We start from the raw sequence: 13,091 nt of genomic DNA, 5'->3' as shown, positions 1-13,091 counted from the left end.
GTGCAGAGAAATTAAAGAGGCTGAATCTTAAAGTGCAAGTAATATAAATTGCAGAAACTTAGATTGCAAGAAATGTAAATTGCAGAATCTTAAAGTACAAGAAATGTAAATGGCTTAAATTGTAAAGGGAATTGGGAATTGGATTTGCAAAAATTAAACAAGAAAAAGTAAAATGCAATAAACAGAAAAGTAGAAGATGACTTGAATTAAACCGGATCTAAAACGGAAATGAGAAAAAGCTTGGTGTAGCAATGAAATAAGGAAATTAAAATTTAAAACTGTAGATCTCAGGACTCAAGAGACTAGATAGCTGAGTCTAGATCTCACTACCTTCCTAGATCCAGCAAGAACAATTGCAAAGGAAATAAAGAAATGTAAATTGCAGAAAGAGTAGAAGAAGAAGCAATTAACAGAAATTGGAATTCAATTATGCAGAAAATTTAACGAGATCTCAAGGTGAGATTGAAACAGAAGTTCTTCAATTCTTCACCCAAGATCTGAAGCAAGAAAAGTAGAGAGTGCTCAAGCAAGAACAAGGAAGAAGAGAGATCAATTCTCCTCCTAAATTCCCTTGAATTAAAACAACAATGCCAAGAAATGTAAAGGTGAGCTCTCTCTGTAAGTGTTTTTCCCAATGCCAAAGGAAAGCTCCCGAAAACTTAAATCCTAAGCTATTTATACACTTTCTTCAAATGGTCTTCAAGCCTTGAATTGGGCCTTTGCTCTTGATGGAATTGGGTTGACAAAAGCCTCTGTTGATTGCACTTGGAGTTGGAGAGAAACCCATTGTGAACCGGGACATAAAGCACAAAAGCTTGAGTCAAAGTTTGAGGCAAACTTTTGCTCAAGCTTTTTATATCAGCCACCCCCTTTTACTGATATCCACTTTTGAGCTAAAGTTTGAGGTCAAACTTTTAGCCAAACGTGGATCCCCTTGTGTGCATGTGTGGTGCCAACGTTTGCCAAAAAGCTTGAGGCAAACGTTGGTGCAAGCTTTTCTCCTCCAGGGTGTTGATGTGTGGCGCCAACGTTTGCCAAAAAGCTTGAGGCAAACGTTGGCGCAAGCTTTTCTCCTCCAGGGTGTTGGTGTGTGGCACCAACGTTTGCCAAAAAGCTTAAGGCAAACGTTGGCGCAAGCTTTTGCTCCAACCAATGTGAATTCACTCTTCCAAAAGCTTGAGCTAAAGTTTGAGGCAAGCTTTTTGTTCTCTCTTGCTCCTTGCCCTTTCTTCTTTCTTCAACCTTCTTCAAAGCTCTTTTCACCTTTCATCAATCAACCAAACACATCAAAGCTATGCTCAAAATCATGAGTTTGTTATTCTTTCATAATATATGACAATTATAGCACAAAATCTCATGAAATTGCATTAATTCTTCCATGGTTGATTGAGTCAAAGGAAACATGAAATTCTACTCAATTGGCTTACTTATGGCTCAAGAAAGTGCATAAAATCAATTGAAAACAAAAGAAAAAGACTAGTGAAACTAGGCTAAGATGACTTGTCATCACTTGTGCGTTACACACTTGTAATTTTTCTTCTTATGCGTACGCACACAAGGCAATTCTTCCAGTTTTCAACTTTGAAATTTATTGAAAACTTTGGGGGTAACGTTGGTTCACCAACGTTCCCTCCAACGTTGGCACCCCTTTCTCTTCAAAATGTTACCAGCAACGTTGGTGAGCCACCAATGTTGCACTTGAGCTATTTGGAACGTTGGTGGCAACGTTGGTGAGCTAACTTTGGCCACCAACGTTGCCTTTCCTGCTCCTTTATCATCCTTCTTCTGCTTCTCTTCACCTATCATCAACCAAACAATTGCATCAAAGCCTTGCCATAATCACAAGATTTTTCACCATTCATAGCATTCAAGTAAATTCTTGCATAAATCTCATGAAAATGCACATAATTAACCATGTTTGATTGAATCAAGATATGCATGAAATTCTCATCCAAATACTTAATTATTTCTCAAGAAAGTGCATGAAACCTAATGAAAAGTAATGAAAAAGGCTTGTGAAACTAGCCTAAGATGCCTAGGCATCAAGAATGAAGTCGCCAAAGGTCGGAGCAAAGTCAGAGAATCATAAGTCACCAAAAGGGGTGCCCACACCTAGGAGTAGCCTCAAGGCGCGGCCCAAGAAGTCGCCCAAAACAACCAAAACATAAAAGCGTGTGTTCAAAAGGTTAAGCCCGGTGGCTAAAGGTAAAAGTTCAGGAACCTGAACATTACCAGGTAAGTCACCAAAGAGCCCTCCAGAACATAGGCAAATGCCTTAAAAATGCCAGCCAGAAAGTTGTCAAAAATAACTTAATGGGGAAAAGACAAACAAACTCGGAGGCTTAACAGAGGAAATAAAAGTAAAGGTTCACCACGAGTATTACTTAGAAAAAGTTGAACTAGCCAGGCAACCACATGCAAACTTGCTTAAAGAAGATAAACATTAGCCAAAGTTGCACAAAGGCATTGATAAACCACTATTTTATAATTTATCTTGTGCTCAATTGAGTGGTTTTTATCAAGTCTTTGCACACTTATTCATACAATTTGTATGATTTTACAATTCCTTCCCAATTTTGTTCTATGGTTGAAAACTTGCTTCCTAAGCCTTTAAATTATCAATTTTTAATTCTCCTTATACCATTCGATGCTGTGATCTGTGTGTTAAGTGTTTTCAGGCTTTATAGGGCAGGAATGGCTTAGAGGATGGAAAGGAAGCTTGCATAAATAGAAGGAGCACAAGAATTAAAGGAGATAACCAGTGAGGAGCGACGCATGCGCGTACCTGAGCATGTGCGCGATTTGGAGATTCGCACAACGACGCATGCGCGTACCTGACGCGTATGCGTGATACGCGAAAAAGACCATCGACACGTACGCGTGACGATCGCCACTTGCAGAAAATGCTGGGGGTGATTTTGGGCTGAGTTTGGACCCAGTTCTTAGCCCAAAAACACAGACTAGTGCCAGGGACAAGTAAAGACTCAACACACATTGACATTATGCATAGTTTGGAGTTCTAGTTTTTGAATCTGAGAGAGAAAAAAAAATCACTACTTCCTTTAGTGTTCTTCACATTCATAGTTTTTAGAGTTTTGTGCTTTGGATTTAGATATTGAGAAGAGTCACTACCTCCATTGAAGTTTCCATTATTCTAGTTTGTTTCCTCATTCCTTTACTTTTTAATTACCCATTAACCCTGTTCAGATAGATATGTTTGATTTTGGAATTTATTAATGCAAAGAACTATTTTTACCTTTAATTAATTTCTAGTTATTATTTAATTTATCATGTCTTCTTCTTATACCCTTTATATGGCTATGAACGTTGTATTCATGTCAATGGAGTAGACTCCTAACTTGACTTGGGAGTTGATTAAAAGGAGACCCTTGAGTTGGAATACTCAAGTGTTAATTTTAATTGGAAGTTGTTGGCTGGCTCTCTAATCTCTAACTCTAATCCTTTCTTAGGAGAAGATTAGGACTTGAGAATAGAGTTGGTTAGTTAGTTACTTGACTTTTCTTTATCAGGTAAGGGATGACTAAGTAGAACAACAACCTCTTATTATTACACTTGGTAAAATTCAACAAGGATAGAACTTCCAATTAATCTTCTCCCAGTCAAGGCTTTTATTTCAATTACACAACAATTCATTCACACAATTTTAGGTTTAGATGTAGTTCTCTAGAGAGAGAGGCTCTCTCCTCTCTCTAGGTTTTAGGTTTTTAAACTTATTTCTTCTCAATTTCAGAATTCTACCTTGCTTTAATTTAGGTTTCTTCTACTTTAATTGTTCTAGTACTTTGGTTTACTTATCTCTCATGTTGATTTGTTTATTTCCCTAATTTGGTTTATGAACTCCATGTTAGATTCAATTTCTTATTAATTGATGCCAGGGCATTTTGGCCAGTTTCACTGACCTTTTCTTTATGGTTTTAGGGTAGTTTCATGCACTTTCTTAGGAAATAAGCAAGTTTTGGGTAGAATTTCACTTACATCTTGATTCAAGCAAACATTGTGATTTTTATATGAATTCATGATAATTATGCATAAATTGAATGACAAATTGGATAATGCATATCTCATAACTTGGACTAGAACTTTGATGCACTTTATTGCTTGATTTCATGATAAAGGAAGCAAGGAAGAACCACATTAGCAGCCACGTTAGTCTAACTAACGTGACCTCTAACGTGGAATGGGAGCTAGCTTGCAACGTTAATGAGAAAAGTAATCGCCAATAACGTCCTCGAAGCCATCATAGCCCACGTTAAGAGTCACGTTAACTAAGTTAACGTGAACTCTAACGTGGAAGAAGGAAATGAATCCAATGTTAGTGACACTCACCTTTGTCACTAACGTTAGACTAAGCCACTTTGAGCCATGTTAGTTGCCACGTTAACTTAGTTAACGTGGAAGCTAACGTGGAGGGAGCAAGAATTGCCAACGTTAGTGACACTCACCTTTGTCACTAACGTTGGAATGAGCCACTATGAGCAACGTTAACTCCAACGTTAACTTAGTTAACGTGGAAGCTAACGTGAATGAAAGAATGATGAGCCAACGTTAGTGACACTCACCTTTGTCACTAACGTTGAAGATGGCTATCACCACCACGTTAGAAGCCACGTTAACCTAGTTAACGTGAACTCTAACGTGGGAAGTAGGGGCGTTTTGAAACATTAGTGATAAAGGTAAGTGTCACTAACGTTTTCGAAGATTTGGCAAGCCTACATTAAAGTCACGATTAGCCACACTAACGTGAACTCTAACGTAGGGAACGGAGGATTCTCAACGTTATTGGAAAAGGTAAGTCCCAATAACGTGTGCGAAGGATCAAGAGGCAACGTTAGTGGTCACGTTGGTGCCACTAACGTTGAAGTTAACGTGGGTCACCCTTGGGTTAGGAACGTTAGTGAAAAAGGTGACTGCCACTAACATTCTCGAACCCACACTTTTACTGAACGTTAACGCCACTAACGTCCTAAGCTAAAAGTCCCTGCCTACTTCATACTTTCTCTCTGCAAGTAAAGCTAAGCCCACTGAAGAGGATAACTGCTTTAAACTCAAGATCCAAAGGCCCATATCCAAAATTTGAAGAACCAACTAGAAGATCAGATGAGTAGTATATATAGGGGTAGTTTTGAATCAAAAAGGGGGTTGGAAATTTGAGAACTACTCTCTGTATTTTACTTTCTCTGCAACTTTTAGTTTAATTCTCAGAATGTACTCTCCATCTATGCTTTTCATTCCCAGAGCTATGAACAACTAAACCCCTTTCATTGGGTTAGGGAGCTCTGTTGTAATTTGATGGATCAATATTAGTTTTCATTATTCTTCTTCTATCTTTTCTCTTGATTTTACTAGAAAGCTTTCGATCTTCATTCAATTGGGTAGTTATCTTGGAAAAGAAACTATTCATACTTGGATCTCTTCGGAATTTTGGAAGAGGAATGAAGAGATCATGCTAGAAATGCTTTCTCATGTTGGACCAAATTGGGGTTTGGATGGATATAGTGACATATAATCCAACCAACACTTTGATTTGGAAATACATGTGGTATAATCAGTAACCATACTTCATCTCTTCTCATGAGCAATTGACCAAGGAATTGGCTATTGATCAAGATTTGAGAGATTGAATTACCAAGAAATTGGAATTCGATCACTTAAGATTGCCAAGGAGATCAATAATGCATTGATTGAGGAAGAGATGAAAATGAACTTGATCTGGAGAATGCAACATCTCCTAAGCCCAATGAATTCCACATTTCTGATCTTACCGATTCTCTATAAATTCTGCAATCTACTTTTATGAGCATCTTCCCCATTCCCATTTAAGATTCTGCAATTTACTTTCCGCTATTTACATTCAGCTCTTTATTTCCAGCATTTACGTTTTCTACTATTTACTTTCCCGTCATTTAATTTTCTGCAAATCTCAAATCGAATTCTGCTTAGTTCAACTAGAACATTCCTCTAATTAAAGTTGCTTGACCAATCAATCCCTGTGGGGTTCGACCTCACTCTATTGTGAGTTTTTACTTGACGACAATTTGGTATACTTGCCGAAGGAAAATTGTTGAGAGACAAGTTTCCGTGCATCAAGTTTATGGCACCGTTGTCGGGGATTGATTTTGTATCAACAATGATTAAATTAGAGGATAACTAGATTGAGCATTTTTCTTTTGTTTGATTTAAAATTCTGTTTGAGTAATTTACTTTCAGTTTTAGTTATTTTCTCCCCTTTCCCCTGCCCAATTTCTTAGTTGTTTACAATTCAGTCCACTAACCCACTAACTGTTTGATATATTGCATCACTCACACTAATAGCAATTCTAACAGAAATACTTTCTGCATCTATTTTCTTGCTTGTGCCTTGTTGGTTGTATGACAGGGAGAAGAAGCGGGGCTTCAACTTCCTTTGATTCTGAACCTGAGAGGACCTTCTTCAGATTAAGGAGGGAAGCAAGACGAAAATGAGTAGTTGGTGCGGAGGAAGAAGAGGAGTATTTTGAACCAAACATGGATGAAAATATGGAGAACCATCATGAAGAAGAAGCTCACAACCATGGCCGAGAAGGTCCAGCACATCAGGCTGGGCAAGAGAGAAGGATTCTGGGTTCGTACATCAATCCAAACCCAGGAAATTGCGGAAGTAGCATCCAAAGGCCAACAATACATGCCAACAACTTTGAACTAAAGCCACAGCTCATCACCCTTGTTCAGAACAATTGTTCATTCGGAGGGAATGTCCAAGAAGACCCCAATCAACATCTAACCACCTTCCCGAGGATATGTGATACTGTGAAGTCTAATGGTGTTCATCCTGACACTTATAGACTACTTCTGTTCCCTTTCTCACTCAAGGACAAAGCATCTAAATGGCTGGAATCTTTTCCAAAGGAGAGTTTAACAACCTGGAAAGATGTAGTGAACAAATTCTTGGCAAGATTCTATCCTCCTCAACGGATCAATAGGTTGAGAGCTGAGGTACAAACCTTTAGGCAGCAAGATGGTGAGACTCTATATGAAGCATGGGAGAGGTTTAAGGACCTGACAAGAAGATGCCCGCCAGATATGTTCAATGAATGGGTGCAGTTGTACATTTTCTATGAAGGTCTTTCATATGAATCAAAGAAGGCAGTAGACCACTCATCCGGGGATCTCTGAACAAGAAGAAGACCATTAAAGAAGCCATAGATGTCATTAAGACTGTAGCTAAGAATGACTATTTCTATGCTTCTGAAAGAGGCAACACTAGAGGAGTGATGGAGCTGAACAACATGGATGCACTGCTAGCTCAAAAAAAGATGATTACCAAGCAATTAGCTGACCTCACCAAGAAGATGGAAAGGAATCAAGTAGTAGCAATCACCACTTCAGCAGCAACTCAAGAAGGAGTGAATGAAGAGGCAGAGGGTGATCAGGAACAGGCCAACTACATTGGAAATTCACCTAGGCAGCACCATGACCCATACGCCAAAACATATAATACTGGTTGGAGGAACCACCCAAACTTTAGGTGGGGAAATCAACAGGATCAAGGCCAAGATCAGAGACGCCACAACCTCAGTAACAATGCAACTCACCAACATTCCACACAGAGATCATATCAGCACCCACCTAACAACACACCTCAACATCCATACCAAAGTCAAAATGGCCCTTCTCACCCCTCCAATCTCAACTCACCATCATCTGAAGATAGACTCTCCAGGATTGAAACCCTACTTGAAGGCATATGCAAGGAAATTCAAGATAAGAAGGTGTTCAAAGAGGAGGTGCGAGCCAATATCAAGAATCAAGGAGACACCATCAAAAGGTTGGAATTTCAAGTGGGATACCTATCTGAGAAGATTCCCGAACCTACTGATAGCTTCCCAAGTGACACAGAGAAAAATCCGAGAGGTGAAGCAAAGAAAGTCAGATGGGAAGATTGCAAGATGGTTACTATAAGTGATAAGGAGACTGAGGAAGAGCTGAACAAACCATCAGAACAATCTGAAGATACATCAGCAGGAAAGCAGGAAGAGAATCCTCAGGAAACCACAATTACGCAGAAAGAGTTGCTGAGGCTCTATGCACCCTTTCCCCAATTACTAAATGGTGGTGTAGAGAAGAGAATATACTCAAGGTTTCTTGACATATTTGCATCCCTCCATGTAAATATACCATTCATCAAGGCTCTCCAACAAATGCCCTCATACATCAAGTATATGAAGGAGCTGCTGACCAGGAAAAGCTCACTCAAGGGAGGACAAATCATAGTGATGAACAAGGAGTGCAGTGCTCTCATTCAAACAGAGCTGCCTACAAAAAGGAAGGACCCAGGGAGTTTTCACATCCCCTGTGCCATAGGAGAAACAATGTTTGACAAAGGACTCTGTGATCTGGGAGCAAGCATCAACTTAATGCCTTTATCCCTTATGAAGAGGCTGCAAATCAATGAGCTGATGCGCACAGACGTAGTCAACAGGCTGGCGGACAAAACTCAAAAACACCAATTGGAGTGGTTGAAAATGTGCTGGTGAAGGTTGGGAACTACTTCTTTCCCACAGACTTTATCATACTGGAAATGGAAGAAAGTCACCTTCACCCAATCATATTGGGAAGACCATTCTTAGCTACAGCCAGAGCGCACATAGATGTGGAGCGAGGAGAGCTAATACTAAGGATACATGACGAACAACTCACCTTCAACGTCTTCAAACCGTCACAAGAAGCAAGACAGGAAGGCAAGGAACTAAGGGCAGAGTGATGAGCGGATAATTTATACGCTTTTTGGCATTATTTTTAGTATGTTTTTAGTAGAATCTAGTTACTTTTAGGGATGTTTTCATTAGTTTTTATGTTAAATTCATATTTTTGGACTTTACTATGAGTTTGTGTGTTTTTCTGTGATATCAGGTATTTTCTGGCTGAAATTGAGGGACCTGAGCAAAAATCAGATTCAGAGGTTGAAGAAGGACTGCTGATGCTGTTGGATTCTGACCTCCCTGCACTCAAAATGGATTTTCTAGAGCTTCAGAACTCAAAATGGCGCGCTTCCAATTGCGTTGGAAATTAGACATCCAGGGCTTTCCAGAAATATATAATAGTCCATACTTTTTTTAAGTATAGACGACGCAAACTGGCGTTCAAGGCCAGCTCTCTGCCCAATTCTGGCGTCCAGCGCCAGAAACAAGTTGCAAAGTGGAGTTCAACGCCCAAACTGGCACAAAAGCTGGCGTTCAACTCCAAGAATGACCCCTCCACGTAATTACTTCAAGCTCAGCCCAAGAACACACCAAGTGGGCCCCAGAAATGGATTTATGCATCAATTACTTACTTCTGTAAACCCTAGTAGCTAGTTTATTATAAATAGGACCTTTTACTATTGTATTAGGCATCTTTGAATCTTGGAACATCTTTGGACGCCTAGTTCTTAGATCATGGGGGCTGGCCATTCGGCCATGCCAGGACCTTCATTACTTATGTATTTTCAACGGTAGAGTTTCTACACTCCATAGATTAAGGTGTGGAGCTCTGCTGTTCCTCAAAGATTAATGCAAAGTACTACTATTTTTCTATTCAATTCATCTTATTTCGCTTCTAAGATATTCATTTGCACTTCAACCTGAATGTGATGAACGTGACAATCATCATCATTCCCTATGAACGCGTGCCTGACAACCACTTCCGTTCTACATTAGATTGAATGAGTGTCTCTTAGATCTCTTAATCGGAATCTTTGTGGTGTAAGCTAGAATGATGGCGGCATTCAAGAGAATCCGGAAAGTCTAAACCTTGTCTGTGGTATTCCGAGTAGGATTCAATGATTGAATGACTGTGACGAGCTTTAAACTCGCGAGTGCTGGGCGTAGTGACAGACGAAAAAAGAGGGTGAATCCTATTCCAGCATGATCGGGAACCTCAGATGATTAGCCGTGCCGTGACAGGGCATCTTGGACCATTTTCACAAGAGGAGGGGATGTAGTCACTGACAACGGTGATGCCCTTGCATAAAGCCAGCCATGGAAAGGAGTAAGACTGATTGGATGAAGACAACAGGAAAGCGGAGGTTCAGAGGAACGAATGCATCTCCGTACGCTTATCTGAAATTCTCACCAATGATTTACATAAGTATTTCTATCCTTCTTTTATTATTAATTTCGAAAACTCCATAACTATTTTATATCCGCCTGACTGAGATTTACAAGGTGACCATAGCTTGCTTCATACCAACAATCTCCGTGGGATCGACCCTTACTCACGTAAAGTTTATTACTTGGACGACCCAGTGCACTTGCTGGTTAGTTATGCGAAATTGTCAAGATATGTTTAGACCATGGTTCTGTGCATCCGTTTTTGGTGCCATTGCCAGGGAATCAATTTCGAACAACAATTCACAACCTGAGTAACAACTTCGCATACCAAGTTTTTGGCGCCGTTGCCGGGGATTGTTCGAGTTTGGACAACTGACGGTTCATATTGTTGCTCAGATTAGGTAATTTTCTTTTTGTTTTATTTTCAAAAAAATTTTTTAAAAATCTTTCAAAAAAATTTTTCATCATTTTTTGAAAAAAAAAATAAATAAAAATGTTTTCAAAAATATTTTTTTCTTCAGAATTTTTAAGAATGAATTCTAGTGTTTCATAAAGCATGTTGAAGCCTGGTTGGCTGTAAAGCCACGACTGTAGGGCATGTTAGGCGTGTCATGTTTGAGTTACATAATAAAGCTTGGCTGGCTATTAAGCCATGCCTGACCCTTTGATTGGAGCTTTAGACTAAGAATGCTAGATTCCTGGAATTCATATTAAAAATTCTTATTTTTGTTTCTCAAATAATTTTCGAAAAAAATACAAAAAAATTAGAAAATCATAAAAATCAAAAATATTTTTTGTGTTTCTTGTTTGAGTCTTGAGTCATGTTATAAGTTTGGTGTCAATTGCATGTTCATCTTGCATTTTTTGAAAAAAATTCATGCATTCATAGTGTTCTTCATGATCTTCAAGTTGTTCTTGGTAAGTCTTCTTGTTTGATCTTTGCATTTGCATGTTTTGTGTCTTTTCTTGTTTTTCATATGCATTCTTGAATTCTTAATGCCTAAGCATTAAAGATTTCTAAGTTTGGTGTCTTACATGTTTTCGTTGCATTAAAAATTTTTCAAAAATATGTTCTTGATGTTCATCATGATCTTCATAGTGTTCTTGGTGTTCATCTTGACATTCATAGCATTCTTGCATGCATCACATGTTTTGATCTAAAATTCTCATGCATTGCATAATTTTCATGTTTTTCTCTCTCATCATTAAAAATTCAAAAATAAAAAAAATATCTTTCCCTTTTTCTCTCTTAAAATTTTGAAAATTAGATTTGACTTTTTCAAAAATTTTTAAAATCTAGTTGTTTTTATGAGTCAAATCAGATTTTCAATTCAAAATAAAAAAATCTTATCTTTTTCAAAATCTGTTTCAAAAATCAAATCTTTTATTCATTTTTTTTAGTTATTTTCGAAAATTTCAAAAATATTTTTCAAAAATCTTTTTCTTAATTTTACATCATATTTTCGAAAATAACATCATCAATTAATGTTTTGATTCAAAAATTTCAAGTTTGTTACTTACTTGTTAAGAAAGATTCAAACTTTAAGTTCTAGAATTATATCTTGTGATTTCTTGTGAATCAAGTCATTAATTGAGATTTTAAAAATCAAATCTTTTTCAAAAACTAATTTCTATCATATCTTTTCAAAAATATCTTCTTATCTTATCTTTTTCAAAAATTTGATTTTAAAATATCTTTTCTAACTTCTTATCTTCTCATCTTTTCAAAATTGAATTTCAAATTTGTTTCAACTAACTAACTAACTTTTTGTTTGTTTCTTATCTTTTTGAAAACTACCTAACTAACTCTCTCTCTCTCTCTAATTTTCGAAAATATCTTTCCTCTTTTTCAAAAATTCTTTTTAATTAACTAATTATTTTAATTTTTGATTTTAATTTTCGAAAATTACTAACCTTTTTCTAAAACTATTTTCGAAAATCACTAACTCTTTTTCAAAAATTATTTTCGAAAATCCTCTCCCTCTCTCATCTTATTCTATTTATTTATTCAGCTACTAACAATAAGGAACCTCTTTACTGTGACATAGAGGATTTCTCTTCTTTTCTTTTTCTCTTCTCTTTCTTATGAGCAGGGACAAAGAAAAAGGCATTCTTGTTGAAGCTGATCCAGAACCTGAAAGGACTCTGAAGAGGAAACTAAGAGAAGCTAAATTACAACAATCCAGAGACAACCTTATTGAAAATTTCGAACAAGTAAAGGAGATGGCAGCCGAACCCAACAACAATAATGCAAGGAGAATGCTTGGTGACTTTACTGCACCTAATTCTAATTTACATGGAAGAAGCATCTCCATTCCTACCATTGGAGCAAACAATTTTGAGCTGAAACCTCAGCTAGTTTCTCTGATGCAACAGAACTGCAAGTTTCATGGACTTCCATCTGAAGATCCTTTTCAGTTCTTAACTGAATTCTTGCAGATCTGTGATACTGTTAAGACTAATGGAGTAGATCCTGAAGTCTACAGGCTCATGCTTTTCCCTTTTGCTGTAAGAGACAGAGCTAGAATATGGTTGGACTCTCAACCCAAAGACAGCCTGAACTCTTGGGATAAGCTGGTCACAGCTTTCTTAGCCAAGTTCTTTCCTCCTTAAAAGCTGAGCAAGCTTAGAGCTGATGTTCAAACCTTCAGACAGAAAGAAGGTGAATCCCTCTATGAAGCTTGGGAAAGATACAAGCAGCTGACCAAAAAGTGTCCTTCTGACATGCTTTCAGAATGGACCATCCTGGATATATTCTATGATGGTTTATCTGAGCTATCAAAGATGTCATTGGATACTTCTGCAGGTGGATCCATTCACCTAAAGAAAACGCCTGCAGAAGCTCAAGAACTCATTGACATGGTTGCTAATAACCAGTTCATGTACACTTCTGAGAGGAATCCTGTGAATAATGGGATGCCTATGAAGAAGGGAGTTCTTGAAATTGATACTCTGAATGCCATATTGGCTCAGAACAAAATATTGACTCAGCAAGTCAATATG

At 37.8% G+C, this 13,091-nt stretch overlaps 2 non-coding genes across 2 annotated transcripts; both read right to left on the bottom strand.

Moving 5' to 3' along the window:
• Positions 1–6,978: 6,978 nt before the first annotated feature.
• Positions 6,979–7,085, bottom strand: LOC148545453 (small nucleolar RNA R71). The gene has a single exon (XR_015900373.1). It is a non-coding gene; the product is annotated as a small nucleolar RNA R71 (small nucleolar RNA).
• A 5,625-nt stretch (positions 7,086–12,710) lies between these two features.
• Positions 12,711–12,818, bottom strand: LOC148545452 (small nucleolar RNA R71). Its single transcript, XR_015900992.1, has one exon. It is a non-coding gene; the product is annotated as a small nucleolar RNA R71 (small nucleolar RNA).
• Positions 12,819–13,091: the final 273 nt, after the last annotated feature.

Source organism: Arachis ipaensis, chromosome B9 (assembly GCF_059453495.1).
Source record: "Arachis ipaensis isolate K30076 ecotype BB chromosome B9, ASM5945349v1, whole genome shotgun sequence".
In the NCBI taxonomy this organism is placed as follows: domain Eukaryota; kingdom Viridiplantae; phylum Streptophyta; class Magnoliopsida; order Fabales; family Fabaceae; genus Arachis; species Arachis ipaensis.
The sequence above is the reverse complement of the archived record's forward strand: the minus strand, read 5'-3'. Positions and strand labels throughout refer to the sequence as shown.